General features: G+C 37.3%; 1 pseudogene; it reads left to right on the top strand.

The window, feature by feature from the left end:
- Nucleotides 1-1,263: 1,263 nt before the first annotated feature.
- LOC124963926 (deubiquitinase DESI2-like) lies at nt 1,264-1,841 on the top strand (annotated as a pseudogene).
- Nucleotides 1,842-23,708: the final 21,867 nt, after the last annotated feature.

Genomic DNA, 23,708 nt, shown 5'->3' with positions numbered 1-23,708 from the left:
ACTCATCTAAATTGAGTAATACAATATAATATTTGCTCTTTTGTGTCTGCTTTATTTCAGTAAGTATAATGTTTTCATTGTTAATCCATGTTGTAGCATGTATCAACATTTCATTCCTTTCAATAGCTGTGTAATATTTTGTTTTACATGTATACATTGTATTTGTTCATTCATCTGTTGATGGACATTTGGGGTGGTTCTACCTTTTGGTTGTTATAGATAATGCTACAATAAACACTGATGTGAAAATATTTGTTCAAGTCCCTGCTTTCCTTTTTTCTGGGTGAGTATCCAGAATTGGAATTTCTGGATTATATGGTATTTCTGTTAATTTTTTGAGAAACTGTCACACTGTTTTCTACAGAGACTACATGATCTCACAGTCCCACCATCAATTCACCATGGTTTCGATTTCTCCACACGCTCATCATTATTTATTTTCTGTTAAAAAGTGGTATTTCATTATGGTTTTGATTTGCATTTCCTAATGAAGTATTATGTTTAATACTTTTCCCTGTGGTTTATTGGCCATTTGTATATCATCTTTAGAGAAATATCTATTCAATTCCTTTGCCCAGTTTTGGATTGGGTTGTTTTGTTATGCTTGTCATGAGTTGTAGAAGTCCTTTATATACTGTGGTTATCAATCTCCAGATCTATGATTTGTGAATATTTTCTCCAGTCCCACTGGTTTTGGAAGCAGAATAGGAACATCTGAAGGGGAATCCTTTTGGAGTATGCAGATCTTCTTTTCTGGGTTCAGAAATACAAGACAGATTTGCTGGGGCACTGTACCATTTCTCAGGAAGTAGTATCTTCTTTGGTAGTCTCTTCTCAGAAACTCTACCCCAAGTCTAATTTGGAGCAAAATCCATAATCACTCAGAGAGAAAGAATTAGCTATTCCCACTTGTATCAGGATGCTTTCAGCTACAGGTCTCAGATCATCCAAATGAAACTGGTTTACACAACAAGGAACTATCTTGGCTCACTAAGAGCAAACTCAAGAAAGAAGGATCCTTAGGACTGACTGGTTAATGAAGAAGCTCAACAATGTGGCATGGATCTGGCCCTGTCCTGGCACAGGAGTTGATGATACTCCTGAGTGGTCTATACTTCAGCCCTGACTGCTGGGACTGGCCCAGGCTATAAGCTTAGTGTCTGCCTGGCGTAGGCCCCCTGAAGTGCCCTGCGGGGGTGGCCTCCATTTCTCAGGAAGATGGGGTGGCTTCTCCAGGATGAGGCAGTGGCTGTGGGGAGGAAGATGGGGGCTGACCAGTTAGTCGTGCTCCACATGAAGGTCTTGCCCTGGATGAATGACTAACACCTCGTCGATTGGAACTGAAGTTTTCCATTCAGAAATTGAAGTATGTGGCAGAGGATTTGCTTATGGTGGCCATCCTTTGTCTTTTTCTTCAATATTTGAAATTTCTCCAGGAAATGCTTCTGAAATAGGAGAAAAATTTAAATTTTAAAAAGCTTTTGTTCTAGGGAGCAGTGACTTCCTAGAAGAGGATACAGAAAAAAAAATTATAGAACTGGGAAAAGAATATAAAGGTACTGCATATCATTTGATGCATAAAAACTGCAATCACTTTTCTTCAGCTTTATCAGATACTCTTTGTGAGAAAGAGCTTCCTCATTGGATCAATCAACTTGTCTACTTTGGCTCCCGTATACACTTCTACAGAGGTGCATCCTGAAGGAGTGGTTCACTGCCGCAGTCCTGCTGTCTAGCGTCAGCTCCAGGAGGGAACTGGAAGAGGTAGAGGATGTCATGCATCTGCTGCCATGGCTAGCACTGCAGCAGGTTCTAGATGCAGGCACCACACTAAACTTTAGATGTCTCCAAAGTCACAACTTCAGAACTGTCTCTAGCAGTTAATATCATTAGAGAAAAGTAAACAGTGTAAGCATCCTTTGGATATTTTGCATGCATTGTTGGCTCTCCCCAAAACCCCAATTTTTCACAAAAGGATTTTATTTGTAAAGAAAAAAAAAAAAACACTTGGCACAGGACAGAGAACTTTGTGTGAAGAAGCTGCTCTTGGTTTTTTTCTTTTTTTTTAACCCACTTGTAAATATGGATTTATTTCTTGTTTTATGCAAGCTCTGTTAAGTTAGGTTTACAGTTTTTTGTATTGCTGGTTACAAATCCTGTATGAACTGCCACTGTGAAAGAAGATCTTCATCTTCAAAAATTAGACAGGTAATCTTTGTAATACTTCCTGACATTTACCAGACCTATGGCATAAATAATAGGCACACAATAAGGTACTTACTTGTTATGTTACCATCACCTGCTTAAGAATTGTTTTTTAGATTTGTATTTGTTTTGTTAACATTTTTGACACCGGGATTCAGAGAACCAAACTGGCCTGATATGAAGGAGTGCACACAGCACCCTTGGTCAGTTCCCAGGAGCCCAGGGAACAACTGGTTTCATTCCAAATATCCATTCTCCTAGGCAGGATAGTGTTCTTGTATCTGTCTGGTTTTAATGCCTCTGATCTATAATTAAGATTATTTTTGTCGAAGCCAGTTTTGTAACTGGTAAGTATTTTTGCATGTGTTGGGGGAGGGGCTTCATTTTTTATTTTAATACATAATAATTTCTTCCCCACACAGGATTTTGTTGACAGGGTAGGAATATCCTAAAGTGGTAGAAGTACGAGTAGACATTCGACTACTTTTAACTATTCAGGCTACCTTTTATACTAGACCTTAAAAACGAGTGTCTAAAGAAACACACCTCAAAAAGGTAATTCTTTGGTATTTCATCCTGTTTTTATATACCATATCAGAAAGAGTATGTCAGAGTTTGTTAGTTTGTTATGGGATAATAATAGAATGCCTATTCTCTTTGAGTATTATGGAAATCATATTGCGTGTCTTAAATTCATCTTTCTATGCTCTTTCAAATGTATGTTTCTTATCTTATATGCCTAAGAGTGAAATTGTCACCACAGATAAATCCTCATTAGCAGGGAAACTGCTCACATCTACTCCCAGTTTGACTTTTGGATGTAAGAAGCAAGTCATTATGTCAGTTTCAATTTTTCTGCCTTAAGAATGATCCAAGGCTTCATATCTTCAGCTTCATATCTTCATATCTTCAGCTTTATGTCTTTTGTTAGTTTTAAAGTTATTACATTTATTTAAACTTTAGATTCCATTGTTTGTTATTGCTCTATGTGAGGATACATATCTTTCAGTAAACTACATTTTTAACATTTCCAGTAACAAAACAGAACAAAACAGAAGTTCAACAATGTTATCAAAGGCTTGGGTTCTGTTGGTTTCTTAAGTTTTCTCATCTGTGGTGTTGGTTTCATGCTAAGGCTGACTCCCCTCTTTTGTAGGTTGGCAGATATTGACACTAAGTTCTGCCTACTTTCTTATGTCCATCTAGCAAATATCTTGTTATCTCATTGACCAGTTGTAAGTCACATGCACATGCTTGAATAAATCAAGAGACATAATTTCACTTAGATCAATGATTCCCATCCTTGAAGCTGAGAGAGTTGGTCTCCCCAGAGCTGTATAATTTGTTTTGGTAAGGAGTAGAGCCAAATGAGGTATCATTAGGAAGAAGACACAAATGAATGTTGGTAGGTTTATTCATATGTTGACTACAGCACTGCTAACACATTACCAAGCTAATGACTCAAGGCCCACTCTTTCTCTCACATATTGATGTTTCCAATCTTGAGGCACTCTAGAAATCTCTTGGTGTTCTACTTAGCTTTATGTCACTGTGACCAAAATATCCAACAAGAATAACTTAAAGGAGGGAAAGTTTATTTAGGACTTATGGTTTCAAAAGCTCTCAAGCTATAGCATGCTGACTCCATTGCTCTGGGTCCAAGGTGGGCATCATGTGGGGAGGGTCTAGCAGAGGAAAACTTGTCAGTTTCTGGTGGGGTCAGGAAGCAGGGAGATTGCAGGCAGGAAGAGGCCACAGGAAAGATGCACCCTTCTAGGTCATCCAGTGACCTACCTCCTCCTGCTATGCCCCACCCGCCTACAGTTACCACCCAGACAGTCCATTTAAACTCAGATGGACTGATTAAGTTACAGTTCTTGTAATCTAAGCATATCACCTCTGAATATTCCTGCATTAACAGGAGTTTTTTGGGGACAGCTCCCATCCAAACCATAACACTTAGGAAACTCATTCGTATCTGTGGGTGTGTTTCCTTCTTTATGTGTTTTAGGCTTACTAGCTTTTACTGTCAATCTATGTTATATCTTCCAATTGTTTCTCAATCTTTAGGAAATCTGGAAGCACTCTTTCTGTTTGCCTTTTTAGTTATTTTGTGTTTACATTCTTTTCTATCATTCTAATGGGATACTGGGAATGAAAAGAAACACGTTTGGTTAGCCATATAGAACTGGAGGTCGACATGCTTCTAATTTATTATTTTTCTATCTCCTGCCTGAATTAATTTGGCTTAAAACCCTCCATAGCAGTGTTTATTCAAATTTTGGTCAACAGAGGTGCTGGTCTGTGAACTTCTTGTTACTAATCTACAACAAGGTAAGTATAGAAAATTCAAGAGGGAATTTAGAAATAATGTTTAAAATGACATTTCTAGGACATCATGGACATGATTAGTGTGCTCTACCTATTGGGTAGAGTAGAGACAACTTGAGGAGTTGTAGAATTCATGAGTTAAGTTGCGTATGGCATGTCTGGATCTGAGTCATGTGCAGTAGAGCTATATAAAGGTTCATAACTGATTGGGAAACACAGCAACAAAGAAATGAGCAAAATATGGCACTTTTCACAGAAAATCTGAGAAGAGTATCTATTACAATGTGAATGTCTTCAAATCTGGTAAATAAATCTACTTACTTATTTATATGTACCAGCATAGCTATATTTTCTCATCCTATTATGAAGACTAAATAATCCTTTTTCCATGAATTATTTTAGCCATTTCCCCTTACCTGTAAATGCTTTCTAGACCAATTATATCAACCTTAATAAATGAAATGTCTCATTGTGAAAATGTTAGGCCCCAGATCTGCTGGATTTTGGTGCTTTCTACAGTGGTTAAGTGTCATTTTGTTTTCCATAACTGAATGTCACAGACTGGGTAACTTATAATGAATATAAATTTGTTCACCATAGTTCTGGAGGCTGTGTCAGATTGAGGGGCAGTATCTGGTGAGGGACTTCTGCTATTGTGAATGGTAAAAGGCACCACATGGGAGAGGGAGAGGGAGAAGAGGAGTGAGGACCAAACTTATTTTTATAACAAATCTACTCTCATAATGTCATTAATTCATTCATGAACTCTTACACCTCTTAAAGTTTCATCTTCTCAACACTGTTGTATTTAAGATTAAATTTCCAACACATGAACTTTAGGGGACACATTCAAACCATAGTAGTAGAAGTTGAGCCTCCTCAGCTGAATTATTTTCCTTCAGAGAAATTTAATTCACCTCCATCTAGTTTTCTCAGTCCTAACTTGACTTAGACTTTTACACAATGATATTCCTATTGCCTTAGTTTTTAGTCTTAGTTTCCAACTTGGTCTTTTGCTTATACATTTCTGGAATCACAGTTTCTCTTTCTGCTTTCCTATCTTTTTTTTTTTTTTTTTTTTTTTTTTTTTTTTGTACCAGGAATTGAACTCAGGGACACTCAACTACTGAGCCACATCTTCAGGCCCTTTTTTGTATTTTATTTAGAGACGAGGTCTCCCGCTTTGCTTAGGGCCTCACTTCCTGAGTTGCTGAGGCTAGGTTTGAACTCATGATCCTCCTACCTCAGCCTTCCAAGTGCTGGGATTACATGCATGCACCACTGCACCTGGCTTCTACTTTCCAGTCTGTCTTCCAAAGTTTTCTGGACATGAATGGCCCAGGTTTTTCAGTTGTTCAGTCTTTTTCCTTGGAGTCTTCAACTATTTCTTTATCTCTTTTGGCACATTTCTTCATTATCTTATTTATGCCAAATATACTTCCTTGTTCTTTCACCTAGTTCTTGATAGCTCTAAATAATATTTGTTAATGTCTATTGCAAATTTCCTGTGTGAAACAGCTTATGTTAGTTGTTTCTCACTGAAGGTTGGCTTCTTATTATCCATGGGGTTATATAGGGTTATATAGTGTATAGAGGTAGAGCCAGGATTTGAACCTAACTAGCTGGATTTAAGTACAGATATCCTTAGAGTCCATCTGCAAAGTCACTTCAGTTCAGGTTTTGGAAAATGTGTCATGTTTTGTGAAAGAGTAAAGTTATGCTTCCTATTATATTTTAAATATTTTTATAAAAACATCGAATAGTTTTTTTTAAACATCATTCAATTTGGCCTCTGAAGATGGCTACAAATCTTCAACTGAATTTTTTAAAACTATAAGGGACAGATGTGTGTGTGTGTGTGTGTGTGTGTGTGTGTAGTTTTAATGGATATCTTTGAGACTACAGCTTTATAAGTATAAGTATAAGTATATACTTTGGGTCATGGCTTTAGAAGTATTTTCTATAGTTTATCCCTATCCAATTAGCACTTTATCACCTGGAAGAGTTATGTGTAAAAACTAATGTATAAAATATTAAGTAACCAGTCTTGTTACTGACCACTAAATTATATCCAGTTTTAAGGGTCCCCCTCTCTATAAGAACTATTTAGTCTGTACTTCATGTTTAATGTCCAGTCTTTATCCTTGATATAACCTGCTTGAGAATCCTAAGTGCTGTTTTTTAAAAAATGGCTTTTATATATGTCCTATTAAAATCTTCTTATAACATAAATATTGCTCTCTTTGATTTGCATTCTTATGGATATGATGACTTTCTTATGTTGCTTTGGGAGAAAATTGATGACAATCAGGTTTCTATCCCTGTTTACTCATTTCTGTGAATTGCCAGAACTTTATTATCTTTTTCTATCTCGACACACCTCATAATCTTTTACATATATTTTAAATAATAAAAAGGTATAAATCTAGGGAAGAAAATATTGACGAAAAAACACAGATGTTCTTGACTAATTTTCCACTAAATTATCATTGGATTGTATTTGTTCTCTACCCATGTAAATTCCCTGTTGGAAAAGAATCAAGGTAATTTTAGATCCAGTTGGCCAAATAAATTAGCTATATTCTAATATGATGTGACCCAGACTTCTGAATTATTTTTTGCACCAATTTGGTAACTCATAGAGAATGTTGTTTAGCATCTAAGTTTATAGGTGAAAACAAACCTTGATGGACCAGTAAGGTAGCTGGAAATACTTCAGTCTGGTAAGTACAATTAGTTCCAAATGAACTTGATCTTGAGGAACTATATTAGAAATAAAATGATATTCATATATGTCATCTTAAAAGCCTAACCATTTGGAATCCTTTAAATAAAATTGTTTTCTTAATGGAAAGTACAAAGGATAGGTATGTCTAACTTAGAGTCATATCTGGAACCCACCTGAGTAGGTATGGGGGTGACAGATAAATGTAATCCCAAGGTAGTTAACTCTTATAAATTGTGGTAGCTCTACAATGTTGCTGTGAACACTAAAAAACCAATACTGGATCATTGCTCTTAGGGGAAATACATGACTCGGTACCTGTGAGTCTGCTCACAGTATTTTTGTCAACTGATCAATATGTAACCTTGTTTTATGTGTGTTTCAGTTTTGTTCGTTTTGTGGTGCTGGAGATTGAATACAATACCTCAAGCACTCTAGGCAAGTGCTCTACCACTGAGCTACATCCTCAGTCCTTTCTTCTGTTTAAAACATATTAATTCACCATGTATTGTTGATTCATTAACAGTGGCCCACTGACCAACAGCACCTTAACTCCTGCATGAACAATACTGAACACATGTATTTTCTCCATAAAGCATACCAGTCTCCTGTGAGCACTAGGCAGCACTTCAGCTCTACTTGGGGGCTGTTTTAAATATCAAAATCACCAACAAAAATGTGAAAAGCATAGTTTTCATTAACTGTGAAAAGAACACTTATTTATAGTATAAAAACTGAAACAAGAAGGCAGAACATCTCTTTGTTTTCCTTACTTTGGAATGCGTGTATCAGATAAATAAAAAAATTTTTTTTCCATTCTGTGCATGTCTGCAAATGACTGTGAAAGCTCTTTCACTGTGATTTTAGGGTTAAAAATAAATTTTATCAATTGGGTAAATTCACAATGAATCTTCTAATAATGAGGATTGACTTTATGTCAGACCAATAGTAACATACTCTTTCCCTTTAAATATACACTCACTCAAAACACCTATTTGGCTTATCACAACACCAAAAAAGTGAGTTTAGGTTGGAAAGTTGGGACTGAATGAAGAAGGCATAATTTTAAAATAAAGGGAGAGACATTCCAGTTCCAAATATACATAAACTTCTGAAGTCTTAAATTTCTTATAACACTGTTATGATTCTCATCTGTTATTGCTTTTGGTCATTTTTGATACATGTTTCCTTGCAAGTCACATAAAAACACTGTTTTCTTACTGCTATATGTCTAAAGAATCATCCTACCTCTTGGTTGGAAAAGTTACTATGAAGTAAAAATATAAATAATCAACAACAACCAAAGAGGCAAAGTTCATAAGATGGAATTTCAAGGGGATATTTGGTTTAATTTATATGCAATTGTGTTCAGTTTGAATTTCCTTAAGTGCAACACAAATTATTTTAGGGTTACCAGTGGTCTTAGAGTTAGTCATTCTATTCTTCTCAGCTAGAATCTGTTCAATTTGTGCTGTGTGGTAACCCCAGGGACTAAAGTACAACATCTTGAGGAATACAAAATGGCGCTAGGAGAAGACAAAAACTATCCAAACTGCTTAAATTTTTGTTCTGAATGAATTCCAATCCTGCTAAGTCATTTAGCTCTCTTAGCTTTGTTCTCACAGAGTGATTCAAAGAGTGTTTTACAACCTCTTAAATTATAACTCTACATCTCTTCCAAATTGCAGAGTCATCCATTTGCATTGTCCTTTAAAATCTATCTTACCAGGTCTTGTCTCAAAGTGCTCATAGATGGTCTTCAATATCTTATACCTTTTAGGCATACTAATCCACTATCAAGCATAATTGTATTTTTCCCTACTCTCAAGAAAAGCCCAATACCTTTCACAACATTAGCTCATGTATCACCAACCAATATTAATCATTGACTGTATCCCAGGCACTATGTTAGACCAAAGATCACAGTTGTCTTTTTCACCTTAAGCAGAAGAATCAAAATTCAAACAGGGACACAAAACAGTTTATAATTCACCAAGGGTTTGTCATATGTGAAAGCAAGTGACAAAAATACATTTGCATTAACTAAATATGGAATAAAAAATTGGCTTAAAATCAAGTTAATTCTGTTTAGAGAATTTCCCAAATTTTAGGTCAATAAAAAAATCTTCTCTGAGAAATATGCATACTTTACATTTGTTCAGATCCTTACCTAAATGTAATTTTAATATATTATCAGTTTACGTAAATTTTCTTTCTATGGTATTTTGTTTGTTGTTTTGTTTTGCTTTTATAGACTCATGTGCAATTAAAATTCCTGCTTCTGTTGAAATTTTAATATATTTTAAATGATAATAAACATAAAACAACAACAACAAAAAAACTGAAACAAACAAAACAATGAATGCAGAACCAATCTGCTTATATTTTCTCTAAAGAAAAGAAACTGTGTGATTCTAGCTCGGAGGTCAACTATACCTTCTTGGGTCAGGCACTTATTCTTTTTGGGTCTCTATTTGTAAAATGCAGGTGTTGAGTTAGAGGAACTACATTGAGATTTTATTATTCTTTTTTAGGGACCTTTATACTAATTAAGTATATATTGAAACTGGCAAATAGAGATATGCCAAAGATCAATGGTCATCAAGAGTTTAGGACTTCAGGAGCCAAGCATGGTGGTATACAACTGTATTCCCAGTCACTCGGGAGGCTAAGGCAGGGGCATCCCAAGTTCAAGACCAGTTTCAGCAACTTAGCAAGAACCTGTCTCAAAATAAAAAAGTTAAATGACTAGAGGGATATAGTTCAGTGGTAGCTTGACCCTGCACTCAATCCCCATTACCAAACAAGCAAACAAACAAAAAAATTAAAAAAGGAGGAAAGAGTTTAGGACTTTAAAAAACTCAGTATATGTTTGAAAGACTTCATTACAAAGTTCTTAGATAAAGAGATTTTTAAAATGCTAAGTATGCACCCCATATTATTCCTAAGGAATTTGCACATTATCTCCTTTAATCCTCACAAAATTGAGTTCTGTTATTTATTATCATCCCTCCCCCACCTTTTTAAGAGAAGGAAAGCAACACCTGAAGAGATCAGATTTTCTAAGGTCACACAGCTACTAGTTGCCAAAGTTAGTACTTAATCTGGGGCTAGTGGATTCCAAAGCCTACATTCTTCCTCTGTATGCTAAACTGTATTCCAAAGAAAACTTTAAAGTTTAATGTATTTGTCTTCTGAGGATATTCGTGCTCAAGAGCCAAAGTGACTCTTTTTTTTTATATACCTTTATTTTATGTGGTGCTGAGGATCAAACCCAGGACTGCACAAATGCTAGGTGAGTGCTCTACCACTAAGCCACAATCCCAGCCCCCCAAGGAGATTCTTGAAGATACAAGTGATTTATTTAGATCAGTGAAGTTATTACATTAGGGGATTTTTCATGTTCCTAAAATTCCGCTAACTTTCATTATCCTTTTTTTTTTTTACTCTTCTCTACTTAGCAAATTTTCTGTACTGAGCATGTATATTTTAAAATGAGAAAATATGATAAGTATATTTTTAGATACAATGAATCAAAATGCAGTCTGTAAAGATAAAAATAATAAAAAAATACATTTTTAGAAAAAAATTATACTATTTCAGATGGCCATTCTTCTCTTTGTGAGATAGGTAGGCTCTGATTTTGTCAAAGACAAAGAGGCAACAAACTAGAACAGTTTGAACCCTGGTAAAGCCCTTCTGAAAGAAGTTTGGAATATGTTGTTGAAAGAAGGAAAGCCGGAGGGCAAATCAAGCCTGCTGGTAAAGATAAGGAGTGTGTAATCAAAGATGACTTTAGAAGACCTATTTTTAGAAGAGTTCATAATTCTTAAAACTGAGTGAATGGTATTTTACTGAGAATCATAACAAAACCAGCATGACAGGAGCCAGGAGAGACTTCTGGAACGTTAACACCTTTCAGAAAACTAAATGATATACCCTGAGCATAGTGTACCGTAGCAGTTATAATTTAGGACACGCTGGCAATTGCAACGTGATATCTTGGGCTCCCTCACAAGGTCGCAAGTGTGGAGGGACTGCTTATACTTTAATAGGGTGCTTCATCTTATTTACAGTTGGGTTTGGCCAGGAGAAAGAAGTCTAAATGTTTCTCTACACTCCTTCCAGGCCCTTTCTGGAAACTAGAAGTGATTTTGTTATGGGGTGCAACTTAAGAACAGACTGGTCACCACTGAGAAGTCCAAACTTGAGAGTCTTTATTAAGCCGGCAGGCTGACTGTCTCACACAATGCCCCAAAAATGACTATTGGGAGAACAGTCCCGACCAGAGGGCTGTAGGGGTTCTTATACCAAAAATTACATTAATCATAAGTGTCTGTTGCTATGATTCAAAATTATACATTAATAGCATGAGATCATCAACAAAGGAGGGAGTGGGGAGTGGGTCACCTAGGTAAAAACTAAAGAATGATTACTAATAACCACACAATTACGTTTACATGGTACATTGGTTAGGAATGATTAGTAATAACCACATGATTACTGCTTACGTGGTACATTGGTTAGGAGCAACAGAGATCAAAAGAGAGCAATTTTTCATCACATAGGAATCGTCATTTATATTGTTAAACATGTCACACCAAGACATGCACAGAGGCAGGGTGTTCCCATGGGAGAAACTTATTTCCTACATAACATGGAGTCTCAGAGCAAAATGGAGTCTGTTTAGTCATTTCCCTTAGAGTCTGGCCTATAACATTCTCATGGAGTCAGATCTGTCAGCCCATCACAACTTCAGTTCTCCATGTGGCTGGAATCCTTATTAGTTTCTAGTACCAGTTTCCAGTTCAGTAAGCCACCTTTTGACTGTTGCCAATTCTCTGGTTATCTTTTCTGTACTCAGATTCTTTTTCAGCCCTAGTCTTCTCTTGCTCCTTATACTCCCTTCATCTGACACACGGGGGCTGTGGGGCCAAGCTTCCACCTGTGACTTTATCTTATCACCCTCAGGGGTTCAGAAGAAAGTAGAAATATGGGTTGATGTTTACAGGTGCCCTCTGCTGGTTGTTGAGGACTCAACCTCAAAATTAAAGTCTGGAAATAGAGTTTCTCTGTGGTTTAATAAAAGAGTTAGGGTGGAGACACTAGCAGACAGGAAAAAAGAAAACATAACATGTCTCATTCAGATACTGCTGAATTGCGTTTGGCTTATGTGGCTTGCAGTGGGTTTCAAAGGGGCAGGGAATTGGGTGGTTGCCTCCCAAGGGATATTTGGCAATGTTCAGAGACATTTTTGGTTAACTGATAACTGGGGCTGGCAAGGGGGATTATTCTTAGCACCTGGTGCGTGGAGGCAAGGGATACTGCTTAACATCCTGCAGTGCATGAGAGTCTTCCACCACCCAAAAAGAAATATCCAGCTCCACTATAGTGAGCCTGCCTTAAATAGCCTGATATAGCTGAAATTAGACTAACAAAAATCTGAAGTTTTAGCCTGGCCTGGTGGCCTGCACTTTAGCCCCAGTTACGAGGCAAGCTGAGGCAGGAGGATTGTTTGAACGCAGGAGTTCAAGGCCAACCTGGGCAACAGAGTGAGACCTCACTCTTTTTTTTTGGGGGGGGGGGTGATATCTAGGGATTGAACTCAGAGGTACTTAACCACTGAGTCTGATCCCCAGCCCTATTTTTATTTTTTTAGAGACAGAGTCTCACTGAGTTGCTTTGTGCCTTGGTTTTGCTGAGGTTGACTCTGAACTCTCTATCTTCCTGCCTCTGCCTCCTGAGCTTCTAGGATTATAGGTGTGTGCCACTGCACCCAGTCAGAGAGCTCACTCTTAAAAAAATAAAATGAAAAGGAAAAGAAAATTGGCTTTTGCAATGATTAGAGGTTAGGCTAGTGATTTTCAACCCTGGTTGACTATGGAATCACATGGAAAACTTTTTAATTTCAGTATCTGTAAGGAATCCCACAGAAACCACGCCGAACACAGGAAATCACATAACAGAGTTTATTAAGCAAACAGAGTGTCTCCCTGCAGGGTAAGAGAGAAAATGAGAGGAAAAGAAAGGGAAAGAGAAAGGGCGCAATGCCAGAAAGAGTGTGAAAAGTGAGGAGGAGAAAGTAAGCAAGAGAAAAGATGGCGGGGTAGCTACCGTGAAGCAGTTGAATTCTGCCAGGCTAACAGGGGACCAATAACGGAGAAGGATACTTGCAAGCTGACTGATGAACCAATTGCTAGCTAGGATGTTCACAGACTGACAGTAGTTGGGAGGCGGGGAAATGGCTGCAACGGAAAGGGCCGGAAGAACAGCTTTGTATATTACAGTATCATGTATCAGTATTTTATATTAATACTTGGTTCTCATCCTAATAGAACCCAATTTAATTCCTGCTTTGGGGTGTGACCTGAGTATCAAAAATTTTAAATCTTCCTTCAGAATTAGACCAGAAACTGTGCAACTTCTAGAAAAAAAATGTAGGGTCAACACCCTAGCTTTTAGGCACTGGCAACGACTTTCTCAACAGGACCCTTAAAGCTCAGGAAATAATGCCAAGAGTAAATAAATGGGATGGCATCACATTAAAAAGCTATGCAGCTAAAGAAACAATTAGTAATGTGAAGAGAAAACCTACAGAATGGGAGAAAATCTTTGCTAGCTACTTTTCTGACAGAGCTCAAAAAACTACACCAAAAATCAAATAACTAACTAATAAATGGGCAAATGAATTATAAGACATTTCTCAAAAGAAGAAATGCAAATGGTCAACAAATATATGAAAAAATGTTCAACATCATTAGCAATTAGGGAAATGCAAACCAAAACTACATTGAAATTTTATTTCACACCAGTTAGAATGGCAGTCATCAAGAATGCAAATAATAAATGCTGGAGAGGATGTGGAGAAAAAGGAACACTTTTACACTGTTGGTGGGACTGTAAATTAGTACAACCACTATGGAAATCAGTCTTGAGTGTCCCTCAAAAGACTAGGCGTGGACCCACCATATGACCCAGCTATACCAAGTCTCAGTATTTATCCTGAAGAATTAAAGTCAGCATACTACAATGATACATGCATACCCATGTTTATAGTGGCACAATTCACAACAGCCAAACTATATATCCATTACTTTAATGAATGAATGGATAAAGAAAATATGACACATATACACAATGGAGTTTTATTCAGTCATAAAATGAAATTCTATCATTTGTAGGAAAATGGATGGAACTTGAGAACATTATGTTAAGCTAAATAAGTCAAACTCAGGTCAAGGGTCATACAATTTCTTTCATATGTGGAAGCAAGAGAGGAAAAGGAAAAGAAAGGTGGGGATGGATCTCCTAAAAAATCAAAGGGAGATCAATAAAGGAAAGGGACCAAGGAATAGGAAGAAGGGAGGGAGGGGGAAATTGCTGGTAAATGATATTAGCCAAATTATACTGTTAAATTGTGTCCATCTATGACTATATAACAACAAATCCCATCATTCTGTATGACTATAATATACCAATAAGATATGTGGAAAACAAGAAGAAAAGAAAAGACTTTTAAGTCTTCCTACATGACTTTAAGATTCAGGCAAAGTTGAACAATTGAGGTGGTCCAAAGCTTCACATTTCAGTTGTGGAATCGGCCCTGGAGGATGTGGTCTCTCTGCTACAAAGGGGCAGAGCTGGGTAACCTGAGATCTCTCGAGGAAGGTAGGTGATTTCTGACTGCCAGTGCACCACACTTCAAAAGGAAACTTATAAAAATATCTTATAACTTGTTTTGAACTCTAAAGTTCTATATTCTGTCTTTAAGTATTACTTTCAACCTTTTTTCTCTAAAAATGACACTTTTAGAAAATTCAAGTTGAAACAAACATAAATTAAAAGCATGAGATACTACCACATAATTAGTATACCATACTATATATTATAATTTTAGTATATCTATAAGCAAACAAACCAACCAACCTGACAATACTAAGTGATGATGAAGATGCAGAGCAATTAGAAATCTCATAAATTCCTAATAAAAATGGAAAATAGCACAGCCTCTGAAAAACAATTTGTCAATTTCCAACAAAACTAAACATACAACTTACAGTGTGAACTGGAAGTCCCACTGCTGGGTAATTATTCAAGAAAAATTAAAATGTATATTCAATGAAGCCTGATATGTAAATATTTTAATGTCTTAATTTATAATTTAAAAATGAGATCAATGCAAATGTCCTTGAACTGGTGAGTGGATCAACAAACTGTGGAAACATCAAACAATGGAACACTACTCAGTAATAAAAGTGAATAAGCTACTAATACACATAAGATGAATGGATCTGAAATGGATTATGCTAAGTGAAAGAAGCCAGCCTCAAAAGCCTACATACTGTATTATTCCATTTACATGAAATTCTGAGAAAGCAAAAGGATTAAGAGAAAATGAGATTAGTGGTTTGAGCAATTGGGAATGAGGACAAAGGAGTAGCATGAGGAAAGTTGATGTGGTGATACAACTGGCTTATGTGTTGATTTTGGAGGTAGTTACATGACTTACTGTACAACAAAATGAAGTTTTATTATGTGTAAATTTTAGAAGTGACTAAAAGAATACATAAAAACTCAAAATATATTTGAAAAAACAAGTAGAGAAAATAACAACAAATCAACCAAAATCCCATATCCCAAAATAATGAGTGTGGCATTTGTTTAACATACTTTCAGGTGTTTTTCTATGCATAAAAACATGTGGAAAGAATAAATAAAGAGAAATAGAAATTATGCTTTAAGGCTTATGTATAAATAGAATTATGTTATAGGTAATACCATGTTTAATTTTAATTGAATTTATACATAAAAATCTCTATAAAAATATTTTAATATTTAATTTTATTTGAATTTAACTGAAGAGAAACTATAGGGTTGATGAACTTCAAATGTTTTGGGTTTTCTTTTCCCCCACAAGCAATATTTTCTAAAAAATTTTTGTCTATGGTTAAGAAAATAAATTAAAAAATCATTGAGTTGTAGAATGGCTATTATCAAGAACACAAGCAATAATAAGTGTTGGTGTGGATGTGGGGAAAAGGCACATTCATACATTGTTGGTGGAATTGCAAATTGGTGCAGCCACTCTGGAAAGTGGCATGGAGATTCCTCAGAAAACTTGGAATGGACCCACCATTTGACCCAGCTATTCCACTCCTTGATTTATATCCAAAGAACTCAAAATACTATACTATACATACTATAGTGATGTAGCCACATCAATGTTCATAGCAGCTCAATTCACAATAGCTAGATTATGGAACCAACCGAGATGCCCTTCAATTGCTGAATAAATAAAGAAACTGTGGTATATATACACAATGGAATATTACTCAGTCATAAAGAAGAATACAATTATGGCATTTGCTGGTAAATGGATGAAGTTGGAAAATATCATGCTAAGTGAAATAGGCCAAGCCCAAAAAACCAAAGGCTGAATGTTTTCTCTGATAAGTGGATGACGATACATAACAAGAGGGGCTGGTGGAAGGGAGGAGAGAAGAATGAAGGAACTTTGGATGGTGTAGAGGAAAATGGGGTGGAAGGGGGTGTGGGACAGGAAGATAGTAGAATGAAACAGACGGTATTACCCTATGTATATATATGATTACATGAACAGTGTGAATCCACATTGTGTGCAACCATAGAAGTGAAAAGTTGTACCCCATTTATATCCAGTGAATCAAAATGCAGTCTGTAAAAATAAAAAAAAGTTTAATAAAAACAAAAACTGAAAAAAAATCATTGAGTTGGGAAATTTCAAAAGAAAATATGCTTAACTTTAGACAGTATTTGGATTGACTCACTGTTAGAAAAAAAATAAAAGAGGTAATGTGAACTCTTACAATCACTCCCACCTCCCTTCATATTTACCTTGTGATTTTTGTTGCTCATGTATTTTGACTTTGTCAGAAATGATACTTGCATCCTTTCTTACAATTATTATTCTCCCAGTTTCGTTTTAATCCAATATTTAAAAGACTTTGGAAATTTCCATTAATTCTTTTACGATGACTTTTTCAGTTTCTCAGTTTATTTTGATTCAACTTTAGTTAGCTGGATTACATACATAGTTGTTTTTGGATATGAGATATCATCCAAGCTCCTATGTTCTTGTAGGAATATTCAGAGGTAAAATGATTATGAGAATTATAACCTAATCAGTCCATCCTAGTTTGAATGGACTAACTGGGTGGTAACTGTAGGCAGGTGGAGCATGGCTGGAGGAAGTGGGTCGTTAGGGTTGTGCCCTAGAAGGGTTCATTTTCCCTGAAGCCTCATCCCATGCTTTTTCTGTTTCCCAGGGACCATGTGGTAAGTAATTTTCCTTCCCCTGTCCTTCTGCCACAATGTTCTGCCTCATCCTTGGCCCAGAGCAATGGTGTGGCTGTCTATACATTGAACGTCTGAAACTGTGAGTCAGAATACACTTTTCCTGCTCTAAGTTGTTCTTATCAGGTATTTTGTTCACAGAGGTGAAATATCTAACACAATAGTTGAATAGTTTTTCCAAGAAGAATTTCCTAGGTGCTGTAATACCTGAGTTCTTTACATCTTGAAAAATAATAACTTCCTGTTGCCTTTAAGAAACAACTTTGCAGTCCATAATATCACCAGGATATACTTTTCTTTAAAACCTGATAATCATCGCTCTCATGTTATACTATGAAATGTTGCTAAGGAGTTTCTAAGGTTAACTAGATAATTCCCCCTTTCAAGTATCTCTTTTTCAAATTATAACTGTTTCCAATTTCACTGAACTAATCTGACCTCATTCCACCTCTGTTAAGTGCTGCTTTCCATCCATTTTTCTGCAAACCAATAGTATAGATATAGATCTAGGGAAGAATCGAGCTGGTGGGATTGAGTGCAGTCTTTAGTTGGATTCTGCTGTGCCTGCTGAGATGTTTGTGGAACCTTCCCCTTCCAAGAACTTTTACTCACCCCTCCAACTCACCACAATATCCTGGAAAATGACAGCTCTTTCTGTCTCTGCAAACCCTGACTTAGACTTTTACCTGACTTTGTTACGTAGCTCTCACTTCATTTATAAATTAAGGATGATTAATCAGAGTGTTGTTGTCTTACTTTTCCTTAGTGGCATGCTTCTGGGTTTTCCTTCATTAGCAGCCAAGTTTAGAAGTTCATGACATAAGATTAATCTTTGCCATGTTTCATTATATATTTGGTAAACTTTGGGATTTTTTATTTTTTTATTTCAGTGACATTAAGAGTGAAGATTCTGCATTTCTCTTTTGTACTATCTTTGCACAGAAGTTTGTCTGTCCCATCACTTAATACCTGAGTTCAGTTTTTTCAGTTCAGTTTTTTCATTTATAAAAATAGGAGTAAAATTCTTAAGTGATAAATGATTAAATGAGACCTCCTAAGGGAAATTCTGGCTCCCTCTCTAAATTATTGTAGGCCTAGGAGTCTGAAAGTGGTTTCCTCTACAGAATTCTGTGATTCATTTTTCTGATTTTAAGGGCTTAGAGGTAGTATATTCCAGATGTTGGCAAACTTTTTCTGTAAAGGGCCACAGAGTAAAACATTTTAGACTTTGAAAGGCTTACAGTCTCTGTTGTAACTACTTTAATCTTCTGTTATATGACAGCATTTACATGTAAGTGGACATTGTTGTGTTCCAATAAAATTATAGTCATTGAAATTTCAATTTTATTAAATTTTCACATCACAATATATTATTCTTTGGACCTTTTTCAACCATTTAAAAAGTGTAAAGCAAAATTTCCAGTTACTCTGTGGCTTGGAATTGAAGCAGCCACAAGACTGCTTCTCAGTTTTGTGAAAGAGGGAATTCATAGAAATTCAAAATTGAACAGTCAGAGAAACTCTTAGAAATTTGGGTGCATTGAACAAAGGTCAAGAAAGAGTACATCAGAGCCAAGCTGGTGGTGGCAGCAGCAGCAGTGCTGGTTCACTGCAAAGGGAAGGAATAACACACAAGAGAAATAGAATGCACAAATTTAGCATGGAAAAACCTGTAGAATAGAAAAGCAGTCTGAACGTAGCTCAACCAGAGGCTGCAGAGTGAGTTGGTATTTGAGAAATGCCGTGTGTTTCTCAACTGGCAAGTGAAGAGCTGAGGCAGGATCCATTTTAAGGAGGCTATGCTGCAGCTTGCAGCTGTGAACGTGGGAGATCATAGCAAACATTGCCACACTATCCAGGCAACTGCCTATCATGTGGCTTAGGGGGTCTCTAGCAGACTATGAAATAAACATGCCCAGAGAAGATCGTATCCCAGGGCATTCAAGGAAGAGATAGGAAGGGAAGTGCAACTCGCTTTCCTTTTGAGGCTGGTGGCTCGTGTGATAGCTAAAGAGGGTCTGGCAACTGACAAGTGGGTATGATAACACTCAGGGACTGAGCCTGAAAAGGCAACATTCATGGGTGGTGGAGTGTGTGAGACCTGTGGAAGGTCGACTCCTCTGCCTTACTAGTAGAATTCTTACGAGTAGATCCAGATGCTCAGCAGAGATCAGCATCTGCCTGGCCCAAGAAGTATGTTGATGTAATCTCTCTAGAGCAGATATCACCCAGCAAAGTCCCAAAGGCCTTATTAGAGCTAAACTCTGGCTGCAGGAACTTCCAAGTTGGAACTCTGTAGTAACCCCACACTGGGAGCACATTGATCTGTCTGTCTGGACAAAATTTCAATTGACATTACTTCTCATTTCATCCAACCTTGTACTGGTGAGAAGGAAAAGTGAGAGCTGTTTCAATTAGCTTCAGTTCCAAGTCACTACAGCTGGCAGCTCAGTAAGCAACACAATAAGAGGAAGAGTTTAACAACTCTCAGTCCTTGTTCTCTCTAAGGGGTACATACCCCAAGAAGAAACAGAAAGAAGGGCAGTCTGGCATAGGGAGTAAGCATTGTCCTTGTTGACAGTTTTGATCATCTAACTGGAGACAACTCTTTTCTTTTTCATTAAGATCCCCCCACCACATACCTTTCTGGGTCTTCATGCTGTGCTGATTTGTTCATGGAAATAAGTATACACATACATATATAGATCCTTTTTTCTCATTTTAAAAATGTTTGTTATTTTTCTTCGTTCTGTCTTATGAAGGTTAGGGTTTTTTTTTTTTAATATGTTTTGATTTTGTTTGTTTCTTGTTTTGTTTTTCCTTTTCTCCCCCTCTAATAGTCAACTTTGCTCTCTCTCTCTCTTTAAGGAAAAAGAAAAATAAGTTTTTGTTGTTTTTTTTTTTTTTTTTTTTGTTTTGTTTTTTTACTTTGATAGTACAGGAGAAACACAGGGTACCCCTGTCCCAGAGGCCGTTATTCTGCCTATCCGCAGGAACAGGGGGCTTTTAAAGAGGTGATTTGATTCAAACGCTACATTTTCATGTGTTCTCTGTTGTAATTATAATTTGTTTGTTAATTTGGGAGATAGTCATTTCTGAGATCTTCTGGTACTGTCTGCAAAGTCTGAATTGTTTTGTTCCTATGGTGGGTATATATTCAAGGACAGATAACTCTGCTTAGAATGGAGAAGAAAGGCAATCCCATTTCCCCTGAGATTAGGGAAGGGGAGAGATTAAGGAGAAGCAAGAAGAGAGGAAGAGAAAGAATCATGTCCATTTAAAAAAAAAGTTGCAGTGGCAGAGCAGCAAGGGCTAAGGTGGACCACTGTTACATTTACCCACTATCAATTTCTACATTCATTTTCTATGGAAATACAAGCAACAATATCTTCGAACTGAATATCTTCCTGCTGAAAGAGGGTAGAGTTGGAGGAAGTAACCCAAAGTCCTCATTCTCTATTAGGTGGGCCATGAACAGTTAAAGGCATTCAGCATTAGAGCAATCCAGTCTCCAGTGACTCTCCTCCTCTTTGCAGAATGAGCACTGGTTGACTTTCTGTTCTCTGGGATTCTCTAGATCTCCCTGATTGGCAGATTGGGTGACTCCCAGAGTTGTAGAGCCCAGAGAGGGATCCTGTAAAACTCTGGTTCCTGGCTAATCTTACAGGGTAAGGGCCAAATGTTGACTAATTTTTCCTTGGCCCTTTTATTTCCTTGACTTTGGTCTCCAAGTTTTTGGTTTTAATTACCCAACAAGCCAGTTCCACCAGTCTTAAAGTGGGAGTAATAGGTTATAACATCAATATCTATAATTTTATAGTTACCCTTTTTGCTTTAAAAAATTTTTTTTAGTTGTATATGAACACAGTGTCTTTATTTTTATGTGGTGCGGAGGATCAGACCCCAGTGCCTCACACACTAGGCAAGTGCTCTACCACTGAGCTACAACCCCAGTCTCCATGAGTAGCATGTTAAGCAGTCTGTATGTCTGCCCATGTGGCAAAAATGGTAGTAAACAACTCATTCATTTTCTGTGTCTTCTCAATAGATTGGGTTTTAATTTTTCCAATTCATCAAGTCGGGGGTTGAGAAGGGACTGTAAGCCCAGCAATAAGCCACTGGTTGCCCTCATGCATTTATGCCGATAAAGTATTACCTTAGGGGGAATTTTCTGCCCCAGCAATGGGTGCTCCATGGCCAAAAGGAGTGACCTGGCAGGTTTTAGAAGGGGAGATCATCCCTTACCCTGAGTCATAACCCTGCAATGCCAACAGTGGAAGCCCCTTTTGCTCCACCTTCCCTTCATGTCAATGGCTCCCTATAGGACTAAGAGAGCTAGGGGAGCCAGAGGTGGTACCAGACCAGCTGGCTGGTCAGGCACCGGGTTAGAATTAGAACTGAAGGGGTTCATTATATTTAAGTTCATCAAACCCTCCTCAACTTTCTCTATCTACTCTCTGCCATCTTCACACATTAGAGACTGTGCCTTTTTCTGCATCACCAACATAGTCCCTTGGACATTTAGACTCCTTATTATGTAGCAACATAAGAGCCTGCACATGTGGGATTTCTTCCCTTTTCCTGACCTCTGGCAAAATAGCTGCAACTGCAAGATCATATGGTAATTCAGAGTACCAGACAATGGTCACCCTTCTTCCCCTTCCAGAACATACACTGGCCAGACTGTGTTACAGTAAAACATCATCTTTTTCTTAGTCATAGGTTTATACCTATACATGGCCCAGTTAGCCAGAATCTTTCCAAGGGATAGTGGATAGAAATTGACACAGTGTTGCCCAGTCTTAAAGGGGCCAGTAACAGATACAAACAGCAACATGGAGAATCAGAGGGAATTCAATTCCCAAACCCAAGGCTGACAGACAGATGAAAACCTAGAGCAGACTAGAAGGAGTAAAATCCCTAGGTTTTGGAGAACCACTTAACCAAAAATCCTACACCAATGGTGTCACAGATGTTCCCATAAAGAGGGACCAGATATTCCCACAAAGAGGAACCACTTGTGTGGAATCAAGGGTCTTGGCTGGCACACTGGGGGACTTACCAACTGGGTCAGGGGTTTTGGGACTTTATGGAGTTCAGTTTCCTTTTTCTCAAAGTGATTACTAGTACTGTGAATGGTTTAGTTGACACCTGTGATTTTTTTTAATATGTGATGTAGTTCACAGTTATTTGTCATTGTTACTGTTGGCAATTACTGATCCTGCCATTCATGTTTTTGTGGCAACTAGTGTTGTAGATGTCGTAGGCATGGGGTATTTATTTTAATGATGTATATTGTTCATGTTCCTGTTGCATTTGTTTGTTTTCCTCTTTTCTGTGAAGTGCTGGAAATGTACTAGTACACTACAAGTTCACAGGGTTGCTGAGCAACACCCAAAACCCAGCCAAGAGAAAGTGCACCTTGCTTTACACACAAACTAACCAATCTCAAACTCCAGGAATACTTCAATACAAAGAATAAGGGAGAGAAAACCCCCAAACCAATGATCAGGTCACAAGTAGGAATGACTGGGGCCCAGGGTGTCAGGTCCAACTCATGAACATCCATTCCTTGAGCAAAGACAGAGAGAGTTAATGCAAAGACTGTGGATATCACATCGCAAGGGGTCCCCAACTAGATCACTTAGTACGTTTTTATAATATACAGAGTTAAGTGAAGAACAGCAATCACAGAGGATGTACCCCACAAACCCTGCTATGTGTGACACAATTGACAGGTCAACAAGGAGGACCCCACTCTTGTTAGACCTATAGGGAAAGTGGGATCCTCAAGTTCCGACACATACATACAGTATCAAACACACTCCTTTTCACCAAAGAATAAGCAGGGAAACTATACTATAGAAGCCACATGAAAATAGTTTGAGAAATCTGATATCCCAAAATATTTTGTCAAAAAAAACCTGTGCCCTATAAAGGCCCACACATAAGAGTCAAAGAGAAATACATCCTGGCAGATGCATAAAACATAGTACAGAACTATAAGAAATATGCATGCTGGGTGTGGTGGCACACACCTATAATTCCAGCAGCTTGGAAGGCTAAGGCAGGAGGATTGCAAGTTCAGAGCCAACTTCAGCAACTTAGCAAGGCC

Source organism: Sciurus carolinensis, chromosome 14 (assembly GCF_902686445.1).
Source record: "Sciurus carolinensis chromosome 14, mSciCar1.2, whole genome shotgun sequence".
NCBI classification, from domain to species: Eukaryota; Metazoa; Chordata; class Mammalia; order Rodentia; family Sciuridae; genus Sciurus; species Sciurus carolinensis.
This window is presented reverse-complemented; position numbering and strand designations above follow the sequence as displayed.